General features: G+C 34.3%; 1 protein-coding gene across 1 annotated transcript in view; it reads right to left on the bottom strand.

The window, feature by feature from the left end:
- The window catches only part of DNAJC1 (DnaJ heat shock protein family (Hsp40) member C1), a 223,175-nt gene that overhangs the window by 188,978 nt on the left and 10,551 nt on the right, over window positions 1-23,646 (bottom strand). The gene's annotated exons all lie outside the window — the stretch shown is intronic.

Genomic DNA, 23,646 nt, shown 5'->3' with positions numbered 1-23,646 from the left:
TATAACCTAAGCTAAACTAGTAGCTAACATTTGTTAAGCGGTATATTTTACATACATAATTTCAAAAAACCTCACAATCTCCTTATAAGGTAAGGGCTTCTTATCTCACAGGCGAGAAAACTAAGGATTAGAGACCTTATGTTACCCAAGATCATAAAATTACTATTATAGCAATAGTTTGTATTTATATAGTTTGTAACACTGAGAGTAACTGAAAATATTTTAGATATTTAAGCTACTTTCTTAAAGTATCATTATTACCAGTAACATTTTTAACAATTTACTTTTATTAGCATTTCTCACTACTCAGCATTTTGGTGTTTTCTAAGTTTTCTTGACTGGAAAAATTTATTACAAACACAAAGTTAAAAATAATATAATTCAGATTTATATTAATATAATTTTGTACTATCTAATAAAACTGGAATGAACACCATATATTCGCTAAATTCTCTCTGTGCCCTTCCAATCATTCTGAAAGCTAAATTATCTATAAATTAATACTTTCATTTTCATCTTTTCCCAAGTTGTTAAAGGAGGTAAATAGAAGAAACAACAACAAAAATTCCACATTTCTTAACAGGTATTAAAATATGACTTTAAAAAGCCCCCAAAATTTAAAAATAGCACTGGAAACAGAAAGCAAATAGAAGCAGGAAACTCTCAGTTACAAGATAGGCTAATAAACATTTTTTAATTAAGGATGTGAAATTTATCAAGAGGGGAGAAAGTGCTTGTACTCCTGTTCAAATATTTGTTCCTGTCTTTCCATAATGAATGTTTTCCTTTGTAGATCTTGACAAACTCCTTCCCATGTCAGCATCTCTATCTAAAGTTGATAGACCAAAGATTTATTTTCAAACATGGACTATAATGGAATACGAAGTTGACTTGATGCCTGCTGTGCTACTCCCACAAAAATATTCCTGAAACTATTTTCTCAGACATAGTTAGTATGTTCTCTGATTATGGCAGGAAAAAAAAGATCAAATTATTAGCCAAAGAGTTCGCTAATCATACCCTAATTTTTCTATATTTCTAATCTCTTAAATACATTTTACACCATCTTATGGTTTTGAAATATAGCTTCTAAACTTTCCCCCCTTATTGAGGTCTAGTTGACAGTTACATAGTGCATATATTTAAGTTATAAAACTTGATGATCTGATATATATATACATTGTGAAACGTCACCAAAATCAAGCTAATTAACGTTATCAATCACCGTATATAAGTATCTTTAAAAAATTTTTTTAGTTTCTAAACTTTTATACCATACTGAATAAAACTATTTTAGTTTATCCTGATATGACACTAGACACATAAGTACATATCAGTAAATATAACTATCTAATCTTACATGTGGCTTATCACCTTTGAATTGGTAATTTCTCTAGAGATATTTAGGAAACCAGTGACTACTAGTGAACATTTCCCTTTTAACATTAGATTTGGCTCATCAACAATTCAGTAATAGCTGGCAATGAAATAAATAATTATTTAGACATTTTCTATTTATGTCAAGTAATGAATTATTTGTTTTAACATATTTTACCTTCAGAAGTTAAAATTCTTACAAAAAGTCATATCTTATTCTTCTCTGATATGTATTTATAATGACCAACTTAAGAGAAGTTTTTAAGTTCTATGAGAAATCAAAAGAAAAGAGCATCTGAAAACAGAATTTGAAGAATATTTTAATAAGAAATACTTGCTTAGAATAAATGACATGAAAAACAGGGACAATTTTTTAAGCACCTTCCTTCAAGAAACATAAAATATGCTGTACTTTAAAAAAATAATAATTTGTCACAACAAATTTCTGCTCATGAGAAACTCTTCTAAAACTTATTTTGAAAATATTTTGAACTGAGATATTTGACATCATAATTCAAATTACTTGTTAAAACTGTCATTAAAACTAAAGAGCAAATGGTACAACTATGAATATGTGACATTAAAGATAACTAAATCATTTTCTAAACTTTAGACTTTTAGCTCAACCTTCATGGTATTATAACTGACAGAATAACTGAAGCATAGTAAGAGAAAACATAACTCAATATATCAAGTAAATAGATTTCAGATACGTAAAAAAAAATTTCAACTCTCAGAAAAACTCAGAAACTGGACTCTACAACTTAAGCTCACCCTCTCTCACCCCATTTTTCCTTTATCTTCTTCATTTTGTATATATCTGCATAAAATTAAAAACTACATTCCACTGTAGTGGTTCACTGATATGGAGTGTGACCTAGTCTTTGTTTTGCTTTCAAGGGGACTTCTGTAAAATAGAACATAAATCAGTTACTAAAAGAATGAAATTTAAAAACAAAGAGATAGACAATATACCTCCAAATGTTGTTATTAGATTCAATAGGCATGCAATTACCATGTAAAATTGCTATAAAATTTTCTAAATGTTTATTCTCAATTTCTATACTTATTTCATTGTCAACAAGTAACAAACAATCTGAAAACCAGCATAAGTCCACAGACCATATTTTGGGTAGCACTGCCCCAGACAGGGATCGAGAAAGACATCACATAAAAAATATTTATTAGGAATTCATAAAGCTTTAAGTGATACTCTATAAATTTTCTGCCTAAGAATATGTATTTAAATCTAAAATAAATGCATCAATGTAACTTTCTTCTCAAAATTAAGCAGCAGCTTTATCACATTTGAAGACAAATACAGAGTTTGAAGGTTATTTGAGCATGCAGTTAATTTAAATGAGAAAAAAATTTGGCCTTGAAAATAAAAGAAACTCTGCAAGTTAATCTAATTTGTCTGCCTGTTTTCTCTTAAGAGTAACACTGGTTGTTAAATTGGTCCTATAAATAATTCCTACTTGTCCACTATAAAACATTACTTGTTCTAAATGAGTGATTAGGAAGTTACAGCCATGATTCACAAAAAATGAACTTATGATCATCTATTGGTTTTAAACCAGAACTATTTCTGCCCTAACTACTACATGTATTTCCTGTTCTACACCAAGAAACTGAAAATAGGGTATTTCAGGTTGAAAACAGAACCAGAGAACCTAAATACAATAATATTTTCCAATAAAATGTCTTTGCTTCAAAATAATAGAAAGCTGAAAGGCCCTTCAAAATATGACACTATTTTTCAGATCAACTTCCAGCTTTGTTTACAACTTTATAACTCACATAGTTAACTGAAGTAAAGAAATATTAAAAACTGATAATTTGTGGAATAGGCCTTAAGGAAGCAATAAATCCAGAAATGAAATAAATACATATTTATATTTACATTACCTAAATAACAAAGCTATCTGTTATCGGATGTGTATTCTGGTTTACAATTCCGTAAAAATCAAAGTTTCTATAACCAAAGAAGAAAACTTGTTACTTCCAATATTTGAACTGTCATAATTACAGCAGCAGTCTTTCCTGCGTGACTCCTGAAGGCAAATGTAGCACCAATGAATGAAACTGATAGTTACCAGGTTAACTTTTAACAATCACACTAACAATGAAAATGACTGTCTAGAAAGAAACTCCTATATTACTATTACCAGAGAAAATTAAGCTGAAGGTACATAACCAACGATTTAGCTAAAATTATTTTCTAATGTACTATTCAATACTAAGATTTTATTGTTCTGTTGTGATCCTAGCAAAGGGATAAATACTTCCTAGCACTTGGGGCTAGAACCCATCTTCTCATACAGTCGATGAAACAGGCATGATAATTTTTTGCTGAAATGAATCTAAATCCACATACTGAGGTTTATCAGTATTTCTCAAATATGCAGTTGTGCCTGAGGTTACTGATATTGGGTAAAAGAACTGTGTTTCAAAATAAATATGTGACAAACCTGAATGTAATACAATGTGCATAGTTAACAATATTTTTGGTAATTACTTATTAAAGCCGAATAGCAGTTTTATGCTCACTACTTTTTTTTTTTTTTTTTAAAAAGAAGTGTTAGAAAAGATCTGGAGATGAGGTTTCTTAAGCTTGAAATATTATTTTCGGCTGGGCACGGTGCCTCACGCCTGTAATCCCAGCACTTTGGGAGGCCGAGGCGGATGGATCACCTGAGGTCCAGGAGTTCGAGACCATTCTAGGCAACATGGTGAAACCCCATCTCTACTAAAAATACAAAATTAGCCAGGCCTGGTTGTGCGTGCCTGTAATCCCAGCTACTTGGGAGGCTGAGGCAGAAGAATCACTTGAACCAGGAAGGTGGAGGTTGCAGTGAGCTGAGATCATATCACTGCACGCCAGCCTGGGCAATAGAGTAAGACTCTGTCTCAAAAAAAAAAAAAAAAGAAAGAAAAGAAACATGATTTTCAATAATAACCTACCAACCAGATAGGTCTTAACAGTTTTCTTTTTAGTAATGAGGAAGTTAGGCTCAACCTCACCAGTTAAAATGAAAATTCAAACAAAATGGAATTTTCACCCTCAACAATATAGGAAATGTAAAAGTCTGACTAGAATGTCAAATACTGATTAGGGTATGGGGAGTGTAAATTAGTATAGCCACTTTGGAAAGTAATTTGGCTGTGTCTAGGAATTTTCAAAATACTATGTAATCTGTGATGTAGCTAATCCATTCTGGGTACATAATCCAGAGCAGATTGAGACACACAGCACAAAATTTATTTTGCATCACACCATAAACTTTTTGACTGAAAATAGGAAATACATTTTATATCACAACTCAGAACACAATCATATGTGTTTCATGAAAAAGTAAGTACCTTTTACCCTGACACTTTGTACCACATTCTATTCTTCTTAAAAGTACAAATTCCAACTCACTAACCTGATTTAATTACCTGCTGTTTGGAAAACACTGGCCTAACCACCTGTAGTAATATATACAAGACAATATTTATAAGATTGTTCACTGTGGTATTGTTTAAAATGGAGAAAAAAAATGATGTTACTTACATACTCATTAATAGGTAGACAACTAAACTGTAAAATACAATGTAATATTATGAAGTAGTTAATGGTTTAAAGTAGATTTCTCTAAGTAATATGTATACTTCTCATATAATATGTATACATCTTAAAAATATAATGCAGGATAGGCCGGACACGGTGGCTCAAGCCTGTAATCCCAGCACTGTGGGAGGCCGAGGCGGGTGAATCACGGGGTCAAGAGATCGAGACCATCCTGGTCAACATGGTGAAACCCCGTCTCTACTAAAAATACAAAAAATTAGCTGGGCATGGTGGCGCGTGCCTGTAGTCCCAGCGACTCAGGAGGCTGGGGCAGGAGAATTGCCTGAACCCAGGAGGCAGAGGTTGCAGTGAGCCGAGATCGCGCCATTGCACTCCAGCCTGGGTAACAAGAGCGAAACTCCGTCTCAAAAAAAAAATATATATATATATATATATAATGCAGGATAAAAAAACAAGAAACAATGTTTCAGAATAATATCATTTACATAAATTTCTAACAATATATTATGTTTATGAATATATTTACACAGATATAAAATTATAAAAATAGTATGGAAGTAAATATTTTAATATATTAACTCACAGTAGATTGGGGGTACTCATACAGTATAGGTGGTTAAAGAGAACTTTAGCATTATATATGTAATGTTTTCATTTTTAAAGAGCTATTTAAATGTTACTTAAAAATAGTTGGAAGAGTTGCAGCAAGTTCTGAGAATTTAATTAGTAAAATGGGAGTGGAGGTAAGAAGAAATGAGGTATAGATGAGTAGAACCAGTTTATAAATATTGCAATGCTCAAATCAGTGAATATGAGAAAAAAAGCTGCAAAAAATGAATAAATAAATAAGAGAGTGAGAGAGACCAAAATCATAAAGACTAAGGAATTATTAGGGAGGTATATAGCAACAGCTGGGGGAAAAAAACCATAAAGTGGGCTGAAAAGGAAGGAAGAAAAGGCCTAACAACTGGTAAACTGATCCATTCCTTATTGGTGGTTCAACTGTATAAATAAAAGGGTGGCAGCTTAGTGGGAAAGTACTTAGCAACTCTGTTTACACAGACAACAGAAAGTGCCACTAGAGTGGCAAATTGAACTGTGCAAGGCCAATTAACCCTTTCACCTTAGTGTTTTATACTAGCTATCTTACTGTGCCTCTGTTAGATCTACACTGATATGTGTTAGGACCAAATGCAATTATAAATCATTGTTACATGTATTGATGAATTCTGCAAATTCCATGAAGCACATTAATTTTATTTAGTGTTCTGAATATCTTCTTTGCTACTCTCACCTGGTTTTAATTAAGAAACACTTTCAAAGGAAGAGAGGTTATCCAGAAACTCAAAGTACACATGTCCTTTATTAAACTATGAATTGATTACCACTGAACTTTTTTGGCCTAAGGTTTTTTTAAAAGTTAGATTTACCTCAATAATCTTCTAGATAAATTAGGGGGAAATTGGGGAAGAGTAACATATTTAGATGGGCAAAAATATAATAGGGAAATCTTAAAATGCATTGAAGAGGTCCATAAATCAGCTGCTGCATAAGCAGCTTTATCTATAATTACAATTTATTACTTATAAGAGAAACTTTGAATCTTGAAGGGCCATACAATAAAAAATTTTTTTCAAAAGACAGTAATAGATTTACTGCTAGAAACTGTATTCATCTTCCTGATTCCAAAATACAGTCATGTATCTTCTTTATCCATATTTGAGAACAAGAATCAAACTTTTTTACATATTCTACAAAAACTAGAAAAGCATCATGTACAAACCAGGCATGCAGTATTTGGTAACGAACACATTGTAAAATGTTGACATACACAAAAGGCTTTGATTCTATGAGGTAGGGCCAATAATAAAAGTATGTGATTATTCAGTGGTAAACTAAAGCAATTCACACAAATGTTTATTAACTGTTACACTGTGTTTTTCCTACTGCCCACAGGTCCTGAAAGTACCAACATCATCTAAAATTGCATGCCACATCTTCTCCTGGCCATGTTATTTGTCACTGAATCTTTGTAGTAATAATTCTTGACATGCTAGTCAAATAATGGGAAAATGCCAACAAACTATATTGGTGGGGGGAAGTGGTTTAAAGGAGTATGCCCATACTGTATTTCTTAACCAGTCAAAAATCAATAGGAATCTGAAAAGGTTACCCTTGCATTTTAAGAGCAAGGGATGTTTTCCAGTTCTGTTTTTTTCTCAGCTTTTCCCACGAAGTAACAAAAGGCCAAAGAGCTAGAAAATTATGCCTTCCTTATGCTACAGAGGCTATGTTTAATGACTTCTATGGCCATGTTAAAAATCAGTGAAGGAAGAGACAAACATTGCAGTTTCTGCCTTTCTCTAAGTTTTCTTGAATGCAGGCCACCCACTAGGCTCCCCTATTTCTCTTTTCTTCTATAACAACACCACCACAAACATTGCAAAAGCAACCAATCAAAACAGGTAGCATCAGTAAAGAAGCAATAGGACCAACAGAAGAAAAAAGCAGCGAGAGTCTCCAATCTGCTGTCATCAATGAGCCAGAGCACACTAAGGCTTCTTTGTAGGTAGGTAGAGAACATAGTGACTTTGATGCTGCTGGCCTCTTACTCACCAGGCAATTCTCACAAACACAAAAGCAGAATACTAGGACTCAGTACTAAAATACTAGAACAATATTCAAGACCTTATCCTAGCAATTTTTAAAAAAGAAAACTACCACACTTAAGAAATGGAAAAAAAAAAACTAAATGACAGACTATGCCAAGTAAACTCTTATTATGTAGCTAAAAGTTGCACTTTAGATAAGTCTAATTAATCACAAAGTTCAGTTTCTATAAAACAACTATTAGCAGGTTATCTTCAAGAATTTACTCATTTTGTAGATATTCACAACAACTAAAGAATGAATCAAAATAACAACTCTGAAGGAGAAATAATTTTCCAAAGTAGTAATTATTAACTAAACCCAAGAAAAGACTTGTGTGGCTTAAAGAAGTACAGGTATCTCTCTATTTATAGTCAGAACACTCGAACTCCAGAAGCCAATTTTGAACTTGAGTTTAGAATTGATGCCCAGTGCAAGGGACCAAAATATACATGCCCAGGAGCCAACAGTCAATTATTAAGACTTTTTCACATTAAATAAAACAAAAACATCTTAACACACCCAAGACATATTTAAGGCTTATGTTGTAGTGCAACCCTGCATATGATCATTACATCATTCTACATCCCTACTTCCCCACCTGGATAGTGAGGGTTCACAATCAGTGTTTTCTCTCTTTTGGAAAGCTGATGTGATTGTCTAATATAAAAATTATTTGAAAAGCCTACAGAAAAATAATAAGTAAATTTCTTTTCAAAGTGACAAGGGAAAAAAAGTTTATGCCCAAGGTATTTTCCTACATTTGTACATCACACCTATATTTAGATGGTATTTAACTGCAAAAAGTTTTTTAAGTAAGGATGTCTACCTTTTATACAGGAGCATTTGACTTACTTTGTAATTTAGATAAGCTTCAATAGTTTCTCTTCCTAAAGTTCTTTTACTCTTCAAAAGCTCTTCCATCTATCTCATTTCTTGGCATCCAAATATATATATATATATATATTTTTTTTTTCTAAATTAACTATTTAAATAGGTAATATTCAAAAAGAACGTAGCATGTAAGAGTTCCCTGGCAACCAGTCCCCCAGAAGCATATCTCCATCAAGAGGTAAATTTGAACACAGAGAGAGAGAAACATGCAACAACATGCAAACTCTTTAAGAATTTCCATTATTTCTCGAAGCCAGATTTTGTAGAACTAATAGACTGATAAAATACAGAATTTGAAAGCCTCTCCTTTCAGTAAAGTGGGAAAGTCAATTAGCAAGTGAAAAGATCAGCTCAGAACCTAGTAAGGCAGGGGTCAGCAACTTCTTAAGCTTGAAGTGCTTTCAGTAAAAACAGACAATGCTAGGGAACAGCACACACAGGCCTAGTATTTACAGACAGCGTGTAGCAGCCCATCAATTGATGATATTTTGTCTTCCAATGCTATCAAATTATTTCCTGTATGTAAAGGGCAGGAATCATATACTTCCTTCAAAGATTCCATAAAACCTGGCAGTGCTAGTGACTACTAAAGTAGATGAAGAAGTAGAATGAGGTACAGGAAAAAGAGGAAAAGAAGTTAAAAGACTATGGAAACATACACAAACTACCCACAAGAGCTGATACAAGACCCAAGGATCCTAAGGTGAAAGTACTTTTAAAAACTGTATCATGAAGCCACCATTTATTCAGAATCAGTAAATTGAGTAGGTGATATGTTTATATGATGCTATCAGAAACATCTAAGGCTATAAAAAATACATATATAGGAAATATCAACTCTGGTTAAACACACTGTCACTGAAGTACAATCGGTTACTCAGATTATTACAAGTTAATTACTGCTATGACTTTTTTTTTTTTACCTTGAATGATCTTATTTATGATTAGTAAACAGTGAAACGATCTTCTTATAATGCAGAGTTATGTAAGTTCAACTTGATTTTTTTTTCCCCTGGCACACTCATTTTTTAAAAAATAATCTAAGATAAGTTTTCTTGCAATTAAAGACAAAACCTTAGTAAAATATAAAGACCTTAAAAAGAACAGCTAAAAATCTATTTGAGGTGCCTTCTATTAATATAAGTAGTAGCTGGTTTAGTGGCTTCAAGAGCTTCTATGGTTTCTACTATGTAAATGTATCTGATGAATCTCTGAGTGCAGCTCAAGAAGCTGCAAAGATATTTCTTCCATTTTTAAACTTATTAATTAGTAACAAGGGCTCTTCTCTGAATCATATTATGTATTTTTATTCAACTGATCTAAAGAATCTATATCCCAAATGAGGAAACATGAGAACAACGGTTTAAAGGATTTCAAGAACTGACTACGATGCTAGGTGAAAATGCTGGAGGAGATTTAATTAATTTTTTAAAGTACTATAATTTTCATCCATTTTAATAAGGTTTCCACAGATTTTGAAGACTCTCCCTCACCCCTATTTTTCCTATAGGTACTGTTATTTTTAGGGTGTGATTTTGCAGAATAGGAAGTCATATATGGTTTTACAGTGGGAATATATGTAGTTGGATCTGGTCTACCTTGATAAAGAAAGAAATAATGGAAAGCAAATTAAAGACTGAACACCTGTAAAGGAGATACCTTTATTTGTCATTTATTTATTTGTTTATTTATTTTTTAACAATGGTTTTACCTTCCACAAGTCAATCCGGCTAAGGTACAATGGATAAAAGGACTATCAAGCTTCTCTTTCTTACCTACTGACAGCAAAGTTTATTCCAGGCCTTTGACAACTTCATTGTTTTTGATAATAATCCAAACTTTCTGCTCCTATGACTTTTGCATTCTGCTTATAATGAATCTTGTTCAGAATTTATTTTTCTCTTGATCCCCAGCTTATTTTTCCAGAATCAAAACATTAACAGAGTTGTAGGGCTGGAAAGTTCTTAGGTTATCTAGTCTACCTTTACACTATTCCATATTATTAGGTACAAATATCTACAGACCACAGTGCTGAACAAGTGCTAAAGAAACGGCAGTAAACAAAAGCTAAGACACAAAATCCAGATATTGAACAAACAATATACACATATGTATTTCCTAGTCCGGTCCATTAAGAAGTAATTTTCTACAAGGAAATTTTTTTCTTTGCATTGGAGAAACCTGGAAGACTCCTAACCAAATTAACATAATCTGTGATGAGATACAGGGATATCATGTGTTTCCTGATACGATACACTGAAAAGGGCACAACACTTCCATAGTATTTATAACAAACATGCGTAGCCTGAATTTAATCATGAGGAAACATTAGACAAACCCAAACTGTGGGACATATTAAAATATAACTGTCGACCGGGCGCGGTGGCTCAAACCTGTAATCCCAGCACTGTGGGAGGCCGAGGCGGGTGGATCACGAGGTCAAGAGATCGAGACCATCCTGGTCAACATGGTGAAACCCCGTCTCTACTAAAAATACAAAAAATTAGCTGGGCATGGTGGCGCGTGCCTGTAATCCCAGCGACTCAGGAGGCTGGGGTAGGAGAATTGCCTGAACCCAGGAGGCAGAGGTTGCGGTGAGCCAAGATCGCACCATTGCACTCCAGCCTGGGTAACAACAGCAAAACTCCGTCTCAAAAAAAAAAAAATATATATATATATATATAACTGTCCAATACTCTCCAAAAATGTCAAGGTCAAGAAAGACAAAGAAAGACTGAGGAACTGTCCCAGAGTGGAAGACATAAATGAAATAACTAAATGTGTGATTCTGGACCAGGAAAAGGATGTTCAGGGGACAGCTGGAAAAATCTGAATAACATGTGTAGATAATAGCATAGTAACAATGTTACTGTCCTGGTTTTAATAAATTTATTACGGTTACATCTAAGAAAGCCAGGTGAAAGGTGTATGAGAACTCTGTATTATTTTTGCCACCTTTTGTTAAGTCTGAAATTATTTCAAAATGAAAAATTATAAATAAAAAGTTTTAAAATATATTTCTTAAGTCTAATATTCAAGGTCAGTGACCACATTATTTCTTTAGCCTTTCCTTTTCAGACTAAATATGTTCTTTTTGGGCAAGATTCTCAGAACCCCTACTGTATTTGTAGCCTCCCTTAAAAAAAAATTCCCTTAAAAAAAAATTCAGTTTGTTAATATTCCTCCTTAAGTGTGGTATCAGGAGTGTTTATAATACATTGATGCAGATTGCATTAAACTTCTGTTTAATTTTCTGTGATCAAGTCACCCTGTTTCTATGTTTATTAATGCAAATTAGAGTTGAATTTTAAAAGCAGACGCATAATGCTGTTGGCCTGATTCGGCATGTGAACAACTAAAACGTGTTTATCTTCACTCAAGTCAAACCACATCTTCCTGTTTTATGTTTGTGCAAATGATTTTCTTAAGCAAAATGTAGAATTACATTTTTCCCTGATTATTTCCATCCTTTCAACTAATATTTTACACTGGTATGGGGACCAGTTAGATTATTTTGAATCACAGTTCTGTCATTTACTCTCTTGGCATGTATTGAAAATATACCATTTGCAGTGTACTATAAATTAAGAATCTACTAAAAATTTGCCATGACAGTAGTCATATCTGATTAGAACGGTAAGCAATGGAGAAAATCTTAATAATGGGATTAAATTTGGGCTGGGCCTGTAAGAATAGGTAACATTTAGGCCGGGCGCGGTGGCTCAAGCCTGTAATCCCAGCACTTTGGGAGGCCGAGGCGGGTGGATCACAAGGTCAAGAGATCAAGACCATCCTGGTCAACATGGTGAAACCCCGTCTCTACCAAAAATACAAAAAATTAGCTGGGCATGGTGGCACGTGCCTGTAGTCCCAGCTACTCAGGAGGCTGAGACTGGAGAATTGCCTGAACCCAGGAGGCGGAGGTTGCGGTGAGCCGAGATCGCGCCATTGCACTCCAGCCTGGGTAACATGAGTGAAACTCCGTCTCAGAAAAAAAAACAAAAAAAGAATAGGTAACATTTAAATAGTAAGAAACAATAACAAAATAATGGTTATGATTTTTGAACCTAACAGATAAGCTCCACCAGTTGTTAGTTTTCTGAGACTGGGTACGTCTCTGAAATTCAATTTCCTCATTTGTAAAATGAGGGTAAAATACTTAACTAGGTAGGGCTGTTTTAAAGATTACACAAGATAATATAAATATTCAAAAACAACCTTTTCAGCAGATGGTGCTGGGAAAACTGGATATCTGCATGCAAAATAATAAAATTGAACCTTTAACTTTAACAAAGACTCTCTCCTTCACCAAACTTTAGTCAGGCTCCTCTAAACCATCTTCACCAGCTAGGCCTCAAACTTTGGGCTTCTATCTCCTCCTTTGCATTGCCCAATTTTAGCAAGAATTCTGCTAAGAGTTAAGCCAGAAGCCCTGCCATTGATATCTGATCACCCTCCAAATTCATCATCCCCACTATCCCCCAGGCAATACCTGATTCCCTTGGCCTGCCTTTGGCAAAAACCTTGTTAAAGTGGTGTCACCAGAGTCCCTCACTTAACCTTGATGTTTCCTCTTAGTAATCTTCCATCCACTGACCCTGTTCCTTGGCTATAAATCTCCACTTTCCATGTTGTATTCAGAATTAAGCTTCATTCTATAATGAAGTCTTTTTTCTCCTACTGTAATAGTTTCTAATTAAAATTTGTTTTTATGGCTTTAACTACGTTAGGCTCTGACGCCTCACTCCATATATATAAATTAACTAAAACATAGATAATGGATCTAACATAAGAGCTAAAACTATAAAATGCTTAGAAGAAAATACAGGGGAAAAAACTTCATGATATCAGATTTGGCGATTTTTTTATATGACGGAAGTACAGACAAACAAAAGAAAAAAATAATAAATTGGACCTCATCAAAATGAAAACCTTTTTGTGTATCAAAGGACATTAGCAAGAGAGTGAAAAAACAATCCACAGAATGGGAGAAAATATTTGCTAATCATATATCTGATAAGAGATTAATATCTAGAATATATGAATAACTCTTACAACCAACAACAACAAAAAATAAACAATCCAATTAAAAATGGACAAAGAACTTCAAGAGACATTTCACCAAAGAAGACAGACAAATGACCGATAACCCACATGAAAAGATGCTCAATAACACTAGTCACTACGTAAATGCAAATCAAAATCACAACAGATACTACTTCTCACCTATTAGGATGGCTATCATAAAAAAAGTAGAAAGTAAGTGCTGATGAGGATGTGGAGAAATTGGAACTCTCGCACAGTGCTGGTAGGAAAGGAAAATGGCACAGCAGCTATGAAAAACAATTTGGTGGTTCCTCAAAAAGTTACATACTGCCTGGGCAACAAAGTGTGACCCTGTCTCTAAAAAATAAAAATAAAAAATTAGCTGGGCATGATGGCGCACATCTACAATCCCAGCTACTTGGGAGGCTGAGGCAGGAGGACTGCTTGAGCCTGGGAGTTTGGGGCTGCAGTGAATTATAATCATGCCGCTCAAGTCCAGCCTGGGCAAGAGAGGAAGACCATGTCTCAAAGAAAAAAGAAGTTAGATGTAGAATTACTATATGATCTAGCAATCACTCCTGTAGGTATATACCTAAAAAAATTCAAAGCATGGGCTCAAACAGATACTTGTACACTAATGTTCATAGCAGCATTATTCACAATAGCCAAAGGTGAAAACCTAAATGTCATCAACAGATAAATGGATAAATAAAAGTGGTATATACATGCAATGGGATATTATTTGGCCTTAAAAAAGAATGAAAATTCAAGATATAATACAACATGAATGAAACCTGAAGACATTATGAAGACAAGTGAAACAGCCAGACACAAAAGGGCAAATATTATATGATTCCATTTACATGAGGTGCTTATAATAAGCAAATTCAAGAGTAAGAAAGTAGATTAGAGGAGCTGGGCACAATGGATCACTCCTATAATCCTGGGAAGCTGAGGCGGGCAGATCACTTGAGGCTAGGAGTTTGAGACCAGCCTGGCCAATGTGGTAAAGCTCCATCTCCACTAAAAAGGCAAAAATTAGCTGGGTGTGGTGGCACTCGCTTGTAAATACCAGCTACTGGGGAGGCTGAGGCACAAGAATTACTTGAACCTGGGAGGCAGAGGCTGCAGTGAGCTGAGCTTGCACCACTACACTCCAGCCCGGGCAACAGAGTGAGATCCGTTTCAAAAAAAAAAAAGAAAGTAGATTAGAGGTTACCAGGAGCCAGTGGGGAGGAAAGAATGGTAAGGTGTTGTTTAATCAGTGCAGAGTTTCTGTTTGGAATGATGGAAAAGTTTTAGAAATGAATAATGAAGATGGTTGCACAATGTTGTGAATGTATTTAACGTCACTGGGTTTTATACTTTAAAGCAGTTAAAAAGGTAAAATTTACATTATATATATTTTACTACAACAAAAAACCAAAAAAGCAGTTTGCATACTTTACTCACAACTCACATAAGGAGTCAAAAGAAATTTTAGGTGCAGTTAACAGTATGAGCAAAGTTACCGAGGCCAATAAAAAAGACATAAGAAGTTGAAAAACCTGAAATGCTATAGATAATAATATCAAGAGTGGTTTTCTTGTAATGTTTTTAAATTTACTTTTACTTTTTGCTTTTATATAAAAAATTTAATAGAAAAAATACTTAAAGAACAACCCCTCATACTGGTAAGAACAGTAATAAGAAACAGGCTGCTTGTAACAGAGACCCCAAATAACAACAGCTTAAAAAGTGATAGAAGTCTATTTTTTTCTTACATAAAAGAATAGAGGTGAAGCCGTTACAGTCACAAGGACCCAGGCCTCTACTGTATCTCTCCTCTTGGCTTCTCAAGGTTACTTCAAGTTGCAAGATATCTACTACAGTGGCTATACACATCTCATCCAATTTCAGAGAACAGAAAAGGAGCAAGAAAAAATGGTAAAATGGTGTGTCACCCTTTAAAACCTTTACCAGAAGCCCCACCCATGTCTTCTGCTCACTGGCCACGACTACATGTAAAGAAGGCAGAAAAATGTACTTTTAAAACTCCAATATCCAATAATATAGGAATTCTATGAAAAGAAGAATAAATAGGTGATTAGTCTGACATAGATATTTAAAATCATTTTTCATCTGAAATTTCAGCTTTCAGCTTTATCATTTGGAAACTTTTCTACAAAGTATAAAAATCTAATCAAAAGATACAAATACATTAACAAATCGTTAAGAGACTGTACACTAAAGAAATTACATTTTAATAAATATCAAAACTAAAAACAAAATGAGACCAAGTTCTGACAACAAAGATGCAATAGTAGAAATAACCTTATGTACTCAGTTTACACAGTTGTGTCTGTGTGTGCATGTGTTGGTATGAAGAGGTTGCAGAGTGAAAATATTTAAATGCTCAGACATGCCGTAATTCACAAATTAAGTTCTTTTACAGACTATCAAACAAGACTCAATTTAGAAAATTCTGAAAATTTCCCATAAAATAACATGCCTTATTTTTCCAACAGCTTGGTTGAGGTACAATTTAAATAACATAAAATCCACCCATTGCAAGAGTATAATTCATTTTAAAGAATTTACAGTTGTGCAACCATCACCAAAATCCCATCTTAGAACATTTCTATCACCTTTGAGATCTCTTCTGTCCATTTGCAATCTATCCCCATTCCCAGACAACCAGTATCCTGCTTTCTTTTCTTTTTTTTTTTTTGAGACACAGTCTTGCTCTGTCGCCCAGTCTAGAGTGCAGTGGCACGATCTTGGCTCACTGCAGCCTCTGCCTCCCAGGTTCAAGTGATTCTCCTGCCACAGCTTCCCAAGTAACTGGGATTACAGGTACGCACCATGGCACCCAGCTAATTTTGTATTTCTAGCAGAGTGGGGGTTTCACCATGTTGGCCAGGCTGGTCTCAAACTCCTGACATCAAGTGATCCACCCTCCTCAGACTCCCAAAATGCTGGGATTACAGGCGTGTGCCACCGTGCCCAGCTACCTGCTTTCTATCTCTATATATAATTTGCCTTTTCTGGACAGTTCAAATAACTAAAATCATACAACATGTAGTTGTTTTGAGTCTGAATCCTTTCACTTAACATAATGTTCTTGGAATTCATCCATGTTGTGCTTTATCCCAGAAGTTCTTTCTTTTTCTACCAAATATTAAATAGTATTCCACTGAATGGATATACCACATTTTGTTTATCCATTCACAGTTGGCTAGGCATTTGGAATTGTTTCCATTTTTTGACTTAACATTATAAATAATGCTGCTATGAACACTAATGTACAAGTCTTTGTGTGGATATATATTTTCACTTCTCTTCTGTGGATACCTGGGAGGAATTGTTGAGATGAATGTTAAGTTTAACTTTTTTATTAAGAAAACTGTCATAGTGTTTTCCAAAGTGGTTGTATTTTACATTGCCCCCATGGATGCATAAGTATTCCAGTTTCTCCACACCCTTACCAGTACTTTTTATTGTACTTCATGTTAATTATAGCCATGCTAGTGGGCATAATGTTATCTCCTTATGGATTAAATTTGCATTTCTTTAATAACTAATAGTATTGAGCACCTTTCCATGTGCTTATTAGCATTTGTATACCTTCTTGGGCATATTCAGAAATATTTTTAAATTCTCTTTATTATGTTGAGGAAATATTCTCTGTCTGGAATGATCATATAATTTTTGTTCTTTATTCTATAAATATGTAATCTTATATGAATCAATTTTTAGGTACTAAACCAACCTTGCATTCCTGGAATAAATTCCACTTGATCATGGTATTTAATCCATTTTATATGTTACTACATTCAGTTTGCTAACACTTTGGCTGGGAAATTTTTTGTTTTTGTTTTTTTTTCCTTGAGATAGAGTCTTGTTCTTGTTGCCCAGGCTATAATGCGATGGCATGATCTCGGTTCACTGCAACCTCCGCCTCCCAGCTTCAAGCGATTCTCCTGCATCAGCCTACTGAGTTGCTGGAATCACAGGGGGCAGCTACCACATCCAACTAATTTTTTGTATTTTTAGTAGAGATAGGGTTTCACCATGTTGGCCAGGCTGGTCTCAAACTCCTGACCTCAGGTGATCCACCTGCTTCAGCCTCCCAAAGTGCTGAGATCAGGCATGAGCTACCACACCCAGCCCAGTGTATAGTTTTTACAACACATCTCAGTTCATAAGCTAATTTTTTTTTCTTTTTTGAGACAGAGTCTTGCACTGTCACCCAGGCTGGAGTGCAATGGCACAATCTTGGCTCACTGCAACATCCACCTCCTGGGCTCACATGATTCTCCTGCCCTAGCCTTCCAAGTAGCTGGGACTACAGGTGCCCACCACCACACTTGGCTGATTTTTTGCATTTTAGTAGAGACAGGGTTTCACTATGTTGGCCAGATTTGTCTACAACTTCTGACCTCACAATCCACTCACTTCAGCCTCCCTAATTGCTGGGATTACAGGCACGAGCCACTGCACCTGGCCCATAAGCTACATTTTTGATAATTAAAGTGAAATTAAGTGAAATGTAGTTCTATCCAAACAATAAAATTATGTTTAATGGGAAAACATTTTATACTCCCTCAGCTTTTCAAATTTTAAGTGAGTTAAAATTAAATACAATGTAAAATTAATGTTCTTAGTCTAACTGGCCACATTTCAAATGCTCTATAGCCATATGTGGCTGCAGTGCTGGACAGCACAGCTTTAAACTATAAGCACTGTGAGTATTTAAAGGGTAAATATTGTAATATAGGTGGTTGTTCAGTAGTACCTACAATACTGAATTAAAGAGATACAGTATATACAAAAGCATTCAGAAGAGTAATACAAAGATTAGAGGCACTGAACTGGTGTCATCCTCAAGACCAGTTAGTTAGCTTCCTTGACCAGAATAACATGGTATTTATCAGAATGTAGAATTATACCCACAGCTTACTGTAAGTATATTTACAAGCACTTTTATTCAATACAGACAAAAAATCTACTTCATTCAACCCAGGCTGTTTGAAAAAAATTACCTTATTTAATTTCTCATTTATAATCTTCAGTAGGTTAAAGGCTTAAAAATATCCATATAATTTATCTCATAAACATGCAAACATTTGTTGTTAACTTGTCCAGTGTGTTTTAATTGTACAATACTCTTCTTTCCAAAGTAATATAATCTACACAGATATATGTTAGTAATATTAGCAGAACTCTAAATGAAATAAATAAAATTCCCCTAAATAAAATTCCACCACCCCCACAATTCAAACACATATAATCTTGCAAAATTACAATAAAATCTGAATACAACTTGATATTTGGCTTTTTTCACTAACATTACAAGTATTTCCTAGGTTGCTACGTAGTTTTCACATATACTGATTTCACGGCATACCAAGAATGTGTCATAATTTACTCAAATATTCTCCTTATTATAATTTGATTGTTTCTCATTCTTTACTATGCTTTACTATTTTACAGTAATACTGTAAAAAGAACTAATGAATTAACAAACATGAAAAGCAAGGTTTATTATCAACATTTCTTAACATAATCTAGGTAGCTGTGCATATCCTATTGTGTCACAAAAACAAAAGTTAGAAATATTACTACAGAGGACTGGTGCAGAGAGTATTGTTACTCGTGTTAGAAAGGCATCAACTGCCTATATGTAAAAATGCCTTTTAAAAAGATCATTACACCACTGTTCTTTTCCATGTTGTTACCCTTAAAAGACTTATCTTGGATTAGCAATTCAATATTAAAGGTATGCAGTAATTTAAAAATCAATATGCTCCTCAAATTATACAAAAACTAGCACCAGAAACGTTTATGATCTAACGTGTAGTTTTGAAAAATGCAGGATCAAACTGAGATGGGTATTATGATTAAAATAATATAAGAAAAATCGTACATACGAAGAATAGGAAATGCATTAAAATTCTTTTAATGGCTATGCTGAGACATAGTGACTAAGGGTGATTGCCTGTATTTCTTTCTCTACCATTGGTTTCACAGTATTTCAAAATACAATTTTGTTTGTTTGTTTGTGATGGAGTCTCACAGTGTCACGCAGGCTGGTGACTAAATCCTATGATTTCAAAATGAAAGGGCCCTTTATCTTCTCTTATATATTTGAATTGTATGTTTCCTTCCTTAAAAATAAATCATTTAAAGTATGTTCCAAATATGTACTCTATAAACAGCTTAAAAAGCTTCAATTATGGATCATGTTTAATTTTATGAAGCTAATATCCATTGAATTCTACAATTTTAGTATTGCCCATTAAGTTGATTATTAAAGCAGTCTTTAGTGAGGGTTAGCCTCATTGTCCTATGTTTTGTTTGGTGAATCTCTGAAGACTGATTATAAGAAAACAAATGTTATTTAGTCCAGAAAGAAAAAGTCTTTTTAAGAGGTTTATGAGTGAAATATATTTATAAAGGGTCAATATGAAATTACCCGCATATAATTTAACTTTAGGAGGATTAATTTTCTCTAGCCCATGGCTTTTCTGACATGCACCTAAGTTTCAGTATCTCACCTGGCAAATTTTTCTAACTAGTTTGATGACAGTCCAGGACTATCCTTTGGGCATCTCCAATCATAGGGCTATATATGTCACTCTGAGATAATGGACTTATTTATCGCCATATTCAAAACCTGGTGGGATTCAATTATTTTAGAAACGTTACTTGACTGTTTTACCCCCTAGACTTGAATAAAGTCTGGGAATAGTTGCCAGGAAGAAACAGGGATGGAATAGTAGACAGTCTCTTTCAATGCCTAAGTAACAGCCTCTGAAATTACTGTCAATACCTGACTGTAGTTCTGGATGATACGTGGCAAAAGGCTCTCGGATAATAAGAAAATGAACATTTAAAAAATAATATTATAAAATAAATGCAGCTTTTTAAAATGTTCCAACATGAAAATTGTACTCTAAGTATTTGAAGGACTTCCTCCCAAACCCCACTCCAAACATATAGCAATGTTAAAATTTAAAGAGAGAAAATTATAAACATATAGCCATGATCAAAAACTTGTTAGGTATCTCCATAGACAAAAACAAATGAAAACTTGTAATCATAAATAGCGGTTAAGATATAGGCCTTCTGGGCTTCATCACTACAAGTAGGCAGACAAAACCAGAAGTCTGACTCCCACAGAGTGATGAGGGCTGAAAGTACTCTACAAAGGCCTGGAATCACAGCCAGGCTTGCTGCTTGAAATCAGGAATTACAGTGGTACACTAACGCCTGTGTGGAAAAAAAAAAATGTGAAAAGTGAGAAGGACACTGCCTGTGGCTACAACTTATAAAACATTATGTATCTGAGATGTTAAGAGGCAATGGTTTTAGCCCAACAGTCGAGACCAGGCCAAGGGACCTGCAGGCTTGATATCTGGATCTGCAATGGCCCCAATGTAACCTCAGGAGGGAGCCCTAAGCTACCTATATAAGACCTACTTCTTGCCTAGGTGTCTCAGAAAAGAGTAAAAACAACTATAAAGCCACTAGGGAGAGGTGAAGAGAGAGGAGAGAGAAACTCCCACTCAAGATGGGTGTGAAAATTAAAATTCCACCTGCAGAAACATAATATTTCAATTACCAAAGAAAATTATTTACTTCACAGTTTAAGTGAAGTATGCAATTCTTCTGAACCATGCCAAAGTCTAAAATGTTTTTATAGCACAATGACAGGTTTGAAGCAGATACATGAACTGGACAACTGTACACAGGGGTGCTGCTTCAAGAGTCTATAGCAATTTCCGGCTACATTTTTAATTAAGTTTTTTCTGTGGCCTCTAAAGATGGCATACAACAAATCATCTTATTTTTCAATTTTCCAAAAATTTCCTATTGCTGACTTTGATAAACACTGGGCATTATTTATAGTAACCACAAATCATTCCTAGTATAGTGCCAAGACAACTATAACTATGGTGGCTTGAGTCGTCTCTAGGGTGGCTTTGGTACATATCTAAAGACAGGAAAACAAGTAGCCCCTCAGTTTGCCTGTATTGGAAAAAAAAAAAAAAAAAAAAAAAAAAGAAAGCCTTACTATGTGGAGAAAATCAACAAATAATTATTTCCCTTGTGTATTTTATTTTAAGGTATACAGAAAAATTATTCAGAAGTATATGTTCAGGGGTACTGCAGTAGACAGTGAATACATTGAAAGTAGATAAGAATTATGATTTAGGCTTTAAGAATCAAATTTCCACTGAGTACTATTATATAAAAACTTAGGTTGTTTCATAATCCCTATTGCTAGACACTATTGAGCAGGCTGGAAGATCATCTGCTGGGAGTGCTACAGAAGAGACTCCTACGTAAGGAAAGACACACTCGTGAGGTCTCTGCCAACTTCAGGACTCTATTGTCAGTTTTTAAATTTTTGTTTTGTTGCTGTTTTCCCCTCAGCATAGAATGTTTAAGATCTTGGACACCAGTGCAATTTCCTGCATGTACGAGGTCCATTTGAAATAACAGGAGCTACATATGTGTAATAACTGTCAACAGTAAGATATACTTTGTTTTCTCAGCTATTTATGAAATTACAAAAGGTAAAGGCATAAAGATTGTTAATTAAGCATTCAGTTCAAAGGAAAGCAGTACTCATTACGAACTATGAAGAGGTAGCAGAGGCAGCTAATAAAAAAGGATGATGTTGGAATCCCTGACTGGTATTATAAAGAGCCAACAGACTGGTACACAAACAGAAATGTATCTAGCAATCTCTTTTTTAAAACATTTAATTAAAGATACTCTAATAATCAAAATAGATGACATCAGAGAATATAGTGAACATTTCATAGCTAGCAACATGTAAGATGGATAAGTTTCAGAATAGGGAGAATGAGCACCCTGAAAGCTAAAATTATAAAATAGGAACTGTGGTGATTTCTTGGTCAAAATATCACTAATGACCTAATACATTAAGTTAATAAATAACACTTAAAGAATTATAAAATATAATAGATGAGTTAGCAAAAGCAAATGACCAACTGTAATTAAACTGATTACCTGAAACCACCCTTAGCAGACAAGCCATGCATGGAAGTTCAGACAACCAATGTTCCCAGAACAGCATCAACTTTACATCAATAGCCTTTACAGAACAAAGTACAGTCAAAATGTATAGTATAGACAACTAACTAGGAAGATGATAGCTAGCACAATTGGAACAATCTAAATACAAAACAATAAAAGCTAAAAAATATGAAAACTACAAACTATGTCCCTGACAAAATGAAAACAATAATCAGTGATTTTACCCAAAAACAGTTAGCTATATATATATGCAATACAGAAATGTTAATTCCTTGAGGCTGTGCTAGCCAATGTATGGTATCCAACAAGCATTAGAAATATTTAAGCACTTAAAATGTGCCAGTACAACTGATAAACCAAAATTTTAATTTTAATTAATTTATATTTAAATTGAAAAAGTGATATTCTATTTAGTTACTAGAAACTTTTGCTTACAACAATTTTGGTACGTGAATCTACTTGTTAGCTATATGCCTTATGAAATCTCAATACAGATCAAGTATTTTCAATCAAAATTTGGCTTCCAAATTAAGGCGTGCTAGAAGTATAAATGTAAAATATACACAGATTTTGATGACAGTACAAAAAGCTAAAATGTGAAATATTTAATTAATAATTTTTGGCCAGGTGCAGTGGCTCACGCCTGTAATCCCAGAACTCTGGGAGGCTGAGGCAGGTGGATCACCTGAGGTCAGGAGTTCGAGATCAGCCTGACCAATATGGTGAAACTCCATCTCTACTAAAAACACAAAACTTAGCCAGGCATGGTGGCATGTGCCTGTAGTCCCAGCTACTTGGGAGGTTGAGACAGGTGAATTGCTTGAACCTCGGAGGTGGAGGTTGCAGTGATCCAAGATCGTGCCATTGCACTCCAGCAAGTGAAACTCGGTCTCAATAATAATAATAACAATAAATTTTAAAAATGAGATTCCATGTTGGAATAATATTTTAATATATTGGGTTAAATAAAACACATTATCAAAATTAATTTCAGGCTGGACATGGTGATGCATGCCTGTAATCCCAGCTACTTGGGAGGCTGAGGCAGGAGAATC

Source organism: Sapajus apella, unplaced genomic scaffold, assembly GCF_009761245.1.
Source record: "Sapajus apella isolate SASKATOON/1434 unplaced genomic scaffold, GSC_monkey_1.0 scaffold53, whole genome shotgun sequence".
NCBI lineage: Eukaryota > Metazoa > Chordata > Mammalia > Primates > Cebidae > Sapajus > Sapajus apella.
The sequence above is the reverse complement of the archived record's forward strand: the minus strand, read 5'-3'. Positions and strand labels throughout refer to the sequence as shown.